General features: G+C 52.3%; 1 protein-coding gene across 1 annotated transcript in view; it reads left to right on the top strand.

The window, feature by feature from the left end:
- The first annotated feature begins 1936 nt into the window (after positions 1 to 1936).
- Positions 1937 to 6363, top strand: part of LOC113216584 (transmembrane protein 43 homolog) — an 87549-nt gene continuing 83122 nt past the window's right edge. The window contains exon 1 of the mRNA XM_052270275.1: positions 1937 to 2083. The gene's annotated coding sequence lies outside the window, so the exon portion shown is untranslated. The remainder of the gene's footprint in view (positions 2084 to 6363) is intronic.

Genomic DNA, 6363 nt, shown 5'->3' with positions numbered 1-6363 from the left:
GAAAGAGGAAAGCTGCTGTAGGAACTATCCTATAGACTGCCTGATTGTATCTGAACCAAACTTTTATGGTTACTCCTAAGGTACCCCTTAACTACTTTAAAAGTTAAGGCAAAAATTACTTCGACGTGGTTTAGAGGGATTCCGTTTGGTTGAAGGCATATATTTTCTGGTCATGGCCTCAGTCAGGTGCTGTCGTCGTCAAGGAGTATGCATCGCATGTGATATTCAGATTGCTCTTGATCCCACTTTAAAATTGACAAAGGTGCGTGCAGAGGAGGGTAGGAAGACCTCCCGAATTGGCGATGGCGGAGTGAGTTTTTCTCACTTTCCCAGCCTGTTTCGCTTCGTATTGACGCGCTGGTCGCCTGAAGGGTAGGCTACATCGATTCCGCATGCATCGGTGTTGTGCGGGATGGCCTACCTAGCGGCTTGCAGGCGTCTGGCGTATGGCTCATTGCGTGTTTTTAAGCGCTGGTTCGGGACATTTCTATCGGCTCGAACGCGAATGATTATACCACCTCGACTACTCGCTGTCCACGGGGTATAACCCTTTAGAAAACACCCAGTGTAGTGTTGCAAACATGGCGTGGCTGCCTCTCCACCCCTTACAGTTGCTAAAGCGGTAAAAGGTGAGAAATTTCTCTCGGTAACGCTGCACTCGTTATCTCACAGCCATCCTCTGATGACTACGCAATCTGTTCCGTATTGGACACTCTTCCTTGGCCTGAGGGCGGATAAGCTTGAAGAGGACGCTGCTCATTCTGTGTCTGTGGAAACGAGGAAAAGGATTCTTATCGTTGCTTATCTCTCATCCTTCGAGTGCTCTTTGTGCTTTGGTTTCTAAGTTCTTGTGTCGGCTTCTTCAACCATTTTGTATTGTCTGCACCGTGTTTATTACCTGTGCCCTATGTGCGTTTATACATTTGAGCCAATCATACATAGGCACAGCGGACGGCATAGATGCAAGCGGGGAGGTCGGCTGTCGGCTCACGTTATTGGTGAGGGTGCTCTCTCTCTCTCTCTCTCTCTCTCGCACCTAATGACGCCTCTGGTGGGAAGAGCGGCCAGAGGTGCATTATTATAACATCAGCAACGCAGCAGACGACCACTAGCTTCTTCCCTGCGACACTTTTTTTTTCAATTGTGCACCCCAGGTTTACAGTGCCCGACTCAGTATTTTAGGCGATTGAGATTGAAGTAATCTACTCACAGCTTATGGTTTCCCATATGTATCTTGCACTAATCAATCATACATACCATCTCATCATTCCTGCAGATGAATGTGAAGCTATATTTTATAGATAAGCCATGGCTTACAGGATGCAGGAAATGGAAACCAGAATATAATGTATTAACTTTCGGCCTCTTAAAATGCCAAAGATGCTGGCATCATTCATTCAGTGAATCACGTTGAGGCATTCTTTTGGGTTGACAGTGCAGACGTCGCGTCGCACTTGCATGGCTGCCGCTGCCTGCCGGCCATGCTGGCGACTGGGCGTGTGGGTGGGGCCTGTGGCGCGGCGGGCCGCCTGCCATTGGTCCAGTGTGCGGGGGAGGCTGTGCGGCGGGGGTGGCCCGAGGGCTGCTTGCTCAGGGTAGTTGGTGCTGGTGCCAGAGGGGAGAGGGGATGGGCAACGGACAGGGCGCCGTATCTGCGCCATGCTGCTTTGTCGACGTGGTCATCATAAGCTCAGCTCCTTGTTTCAAATGGAACAACAACAACAGCAAAAATCACAAAGACGTGTGCACTGATGACATGTCTGTTCTGAATCCAAAAAGTAAACTGTGCTGTGAAAGTTCTAATTTGGCATTTTGACAAAGACGAAAGTCTTCCGTTCGAATTTGTCCCCACCCTTCCCTCGTTGATGATCACAGGGACGGTGGCCTCAGTGCTGACTCGCTTGCTCTCTGCTTTCTGCTCGCATGTGGTGCTGTGCCGGGACGGCCCCTGGTCCAGGGTCGCCCGCTCCACGCGCGCGCCGGCTGGGTTGTCTACCTCCGGGCGCCGTGTGGGGACCGCTGCGCGCCGCCCTCCTCGCCTCCTGCGGCCCCGCCTGCCTCGCCTCGCACCCCAGCACCACCGGTAAGCAAACGAGAGAGAATCTAGAAAGCTACGTTCTAACCTGCAGGTTAGCATGCTGTGCAGAACCCGCGCTGTCGTTTAGGTTTAAGTCTTCAGCAGAATCAGGTGGAGGTCCGCACTGCGACCTGCGACCTAAGCCGTGCGTCGGCAGCCGTCGTCCTGCAGCCAGCGCCTGTCTCTCCCGGAGCCGCACGGCCGAAAGAGTCTTTCATCTAATCTCGCCGCCCGATCGAGCGGCGGGGCGGCCCTTCTGTGTGGGTGATTGGCCGGTGATGTCGGCAGGATGCAGCGGACTGGGTGATCAGGCCGTCGTGAGCGTCCTTCCTTACTAACACGGAACTAGTTTCGAACAAAGGTTCGACACGAGAGGGTCGGGGGGAGAGGATAATGATATTATTAGAAAAATAGGGACGATATGATCAGTACTGGTTAGAAAATAAATAAAATGGGTCGACTAAATTCAGTGGGAAGCTCGACGGGATGGTTTCACCCACTGAAAACAGAAGTGTGCAACTGACAGGCACATGGTAGAGTTCAAAGCTGTAGTGCACTCTGGACTGGAAATTTAAATACTTTTGTTTAAACACTTGTATAAATACTTCAATAGTTTTTCAACGGTAAAGTTAGACTCTGAAAAGTGGCTAAAACATCATTGTCAAACTTTCAAGTGTTCAACTTGTTGAAAAAATTCTTAAGCATTCGAATATCCAGTCCAATATCCTAGGAAACCAGGATAAATTAAAAGTGTGCAACGTAGTGTTGAGCATTTGCATGTGTTCTCAAGTTGCACACTTTATCGGTGCAGGCTGCTGGGAGAGCTTCCAGCCGAAGGGGCCTAAAGCGAGTGAAACATGAATGGGACTGAAGAATGAATGGCCAGCGGTGCCCCCCTCCCATTCGGGAGGGGCGAGGGGGAGAGGTGAGGTGGGTACACCGGCCAGGCGCGTCCTCCCGGCGGCCCAGGCCAGAGGCCCAGGCCAGAGGCCCAGCACACTCGTCCTTGGAAGCGCAATGACGGACAGGAATGGAAGGACCGCCTGCCTGCTGCCGGCCTGCCCGGCCTGCCCGGCCTGGCACATGGCCACCCCAGCGTGGCGCGGCGTAGCTCCTCTCTGGAAGCAAACTAATGCGGAGAATGTTCGTAGGTGGCTGCTTGTGTTGCCCAAGATTCGGATTTCATTTTGCGATCATGCATCCTATTCCAGTACCAGATGGCTGCCCGCTCCACTCCCCCTCCCATCTCCCACTCTTAGTTCCTTACAAACAGCGGTGTTCGTATTACGAAGAATTTGTTTGTAACTTACAAAGGATCTAAAGCAGCCATATTATGAACGATTTTCGTTCATATTACGAACACCCCCCATTCGTAATACGAAAAGCCTCGTTTGTAATACAAACCAGGCTCTTCGTAATACAAACAATTTGTTTGTAATACAAATGCTCCAAATCATTTGTACGTTACGAAGAGCAGTTGTTCGTAAGGAACTTACAGTGCCCGCACTGTTTTAAATGGGACCGTTCGCGCGGGTTGCCTACTCGCTCGGACCGCAAGGCGCTATTTAGGAAGAGCACTGGAAAAAGAAGGGTGGTAGACAGAAATGCCCTATTTGGTGCTATTAGCATTTTTGAGCACTTCAACGCTGTTTCAAGGATGTTTTCTTCTGGTGTACACATTTGCCTTAGCTTACAGGGCTTTCCAATTGGTAACGCCAACGCTGAGTTTCACTTGCTCTTGGTTTGCAGTGTGTTACGTTATTTCAGACACCAATCGGGTTGTCTACAGCTGCCGCCGCCCGTAGGGTAGGATAGAACGGGGATAGAATCATCGGAATGGTGATGTGGCACCTTTGCCGCCCAATGAAGCCCCACCTTGCGATGGCGCTACGGTGTAGCATGGTCTGCACAAACATACATGTGTGTGTTTGTGTGTGTGTGTGTGTTCGTTTCGTATGTGTGTTGAGAGGTGTAGGGAGGAGAATGGAAAGGGGAGGAGGCAGGGCAAGGGGGGCTGGCGCCCAGGTTCTAAAGGAGAGAGGAGAGGGTCAGAGGAGCTGCCCGGTGAGTAACGCCGGTAGCCGGGAGGGCCTCCTGCCCCACCCCCCTCTAATCCCTCCGTGTCGGAATATTTTCTCGATGTGATACACTCTCTGAATCTGGTGCAAGGCTGTCGCTATTCATCACACGGCTGTACAACAACGGGCCCCGGGCCCGCTCGTGGCCGCAGCAGCGCGCAGCAGCGATGGAATGCGAGGCGAATCGACTTTTTGAAGCGTTGGGGCGTTGGGGCGCGGTGTGGTGTGGGGGTATGCGGCGAGGCCCCGCTGAGCTAGACGCGGCGCCCAGCGGCGGTGCGAGGGACTACCGGGCTTACGCTGCACGCGTACGCGGGCCAATCCGCTGGAGCGCGATGATTTTTCAACGATTCCGGTCGCTCCACTGATAAAAACAAAAGTGTTAGTTTTGTGCCTTTTGAAAGGTGTTGAGCGTTTTGTGCGTTTGCAAAGGCATTAAAATAAGCAATAAATAAAATAATCCTTCTCCAGCCTACACCTTATAAGGTATCATTATGGGGTGAAAATGCATAATCTCAGTGAATACACATTTATTCGACTCAAAAAGAAAACTTCTGCATCGGTAGAAAAAGTTGTGCATAACGAATGGGTTGGGTTTTCTAGTTTTCGAGATCTACGTTGTGAGTGAGGAAAGCTTCTTCCCTTTGCGGGACTGTGTACGGCTCCAATCTCGACGTGAAGAAGAAAAGGAAGAAGACCGTGGTGGAGTCGGACAAGGCCGGGACGTCTCCACGGTCTCGACCCACACCATTAGCCCTGAGGGACGCAATCGCCTCGCCACGGCCGGCCGTCGGCCGCCCCGGCTGGGGACACGCGCTTCCGTACGGTCATTCCCTGATTGCTTTTCGTGACTGCATGCCCAGGCATCGGGGGGTCCACCTGCACTTGGTGGTGGTGGGGGCAGTGGCGACGGGAAGTGCATCCACCGCCTTGTCGCCGCCGCTGCTGCCCACCCCTGCTCTGGCTTCTCCGAACTAGTAGGCACACTATGGCACATCGCTGTTGGCATTGTGCGTCTCGGACGTATGAGTCTTCCCCGGGAGCAGGCTGCCTGGCCCGCCGGAGAGCCGTTGTGTCGTCAGCGGGATTGCACTTCACCTGGACGAGTGTCCGCCTGGCCAGGTGGAACCCCCCAATGACGGCGAGTCGGTCGGCTGCTCTCCTCCTGGAGGACCGGCCGGCCCTCCGGCAGGGCGACCACCTGGAGCCGCCTGGAGCCTGCGTAGCCTGCGTAGCCTGCGCGGCGCGTGGCCGGTCGCCGGGGCCGCCGCAATAAATTGCGACTGTAAACGCGACAGGTGTGAAGCGCCGGCGTGATGCTAGAAGCACACTGTCAAACCGAAGCATATACATTCAATTCAATGTAAAGAAGGAGTTAAGCATGATTCCCGGAGGGGTACCCAACTCATCAAAAACGTGTGCGGACTGGAAATAGGAATGACAGGACTTGGGTGATTGAACGTGGTGATGACTGAAAGTGATTGGAGGCTGGCTGTGAGTGAGTGGCGGCGGGACTGGAGGTGACTGGAAGAGACTATGGAGGTGTAACTGCTGTCTGTTCTGCTTGGGGTCGACTTGGGACTGTTGGTTTCGAGGTGCAGAACTCATGGCTGTTGACCTAATGGCTGTTGATAAATATTTCGTACTGCACTACTCACGGTAAGAACAATGTCTGCGATATTTCAGGGAAAGGGGTAAACTTTGAGGAACTCGTCAAGTTTGAGATAAACTCTCAGATATTGAGGAAATCTCGCATCAAAAATGAGGGAAGTTCCCTCTTTTTTTGGGAGAAACTCCCTCAAAAGCTGAGCCCGGTAAATCTTTCAGTTAGGTATCGTGCTCGAAATGAGTGAAACAATTTTGCCAGTTGTCCGTTAAGAGTTTTCCTCTAGTTATAGGAGTTCTTTAATGTTTTCTCCTTTTCCTCAAAGAAAATCAGACGTTGTTTTTACCATGCTACCGTGCATCACAACCTTTCAGATAGCTAAATTTGAACGGTGTATATGGGAAAGGCAGAGTCCAGTGAATGAATTAGGGACGGATAGATGGATAGGTAGATGGCTAAGCGCGGGGGAGCGCCTGGCGCACCTCTGCCCGTGTGACGTGTTGATGAAGGGTCGCTGTTGAGTGACAGTTCTCCATTCGCCTCACAAAAGCCAGGGACTGTCCACAAGCCCCCCCCCCCCTCTCTCTCTCTCTCTCTCTCTC

The sequence above is a fragment of the Frankliniella occidentalis genome, unplaced genomic scaffold, assembly GCF_000697945.3.
Source record: "Frankliniella occidentalis isolate FOCC.00 unplaced genomic scaffold, Focc_3.1 Scaffold115, whole genome shotgun sequence".
In the NCBI taxonomy this organism is placed as follows: domain Eukaryota; kingdom Metazoa; phylum Arthropoda; class Insecta; order Thysanoptera; family Thripidae; genus Frankliniella; species Frankliniella occidentalis.
This window is presented reverse-complemented; position numbering and strand designations above follow the sequence as displayed.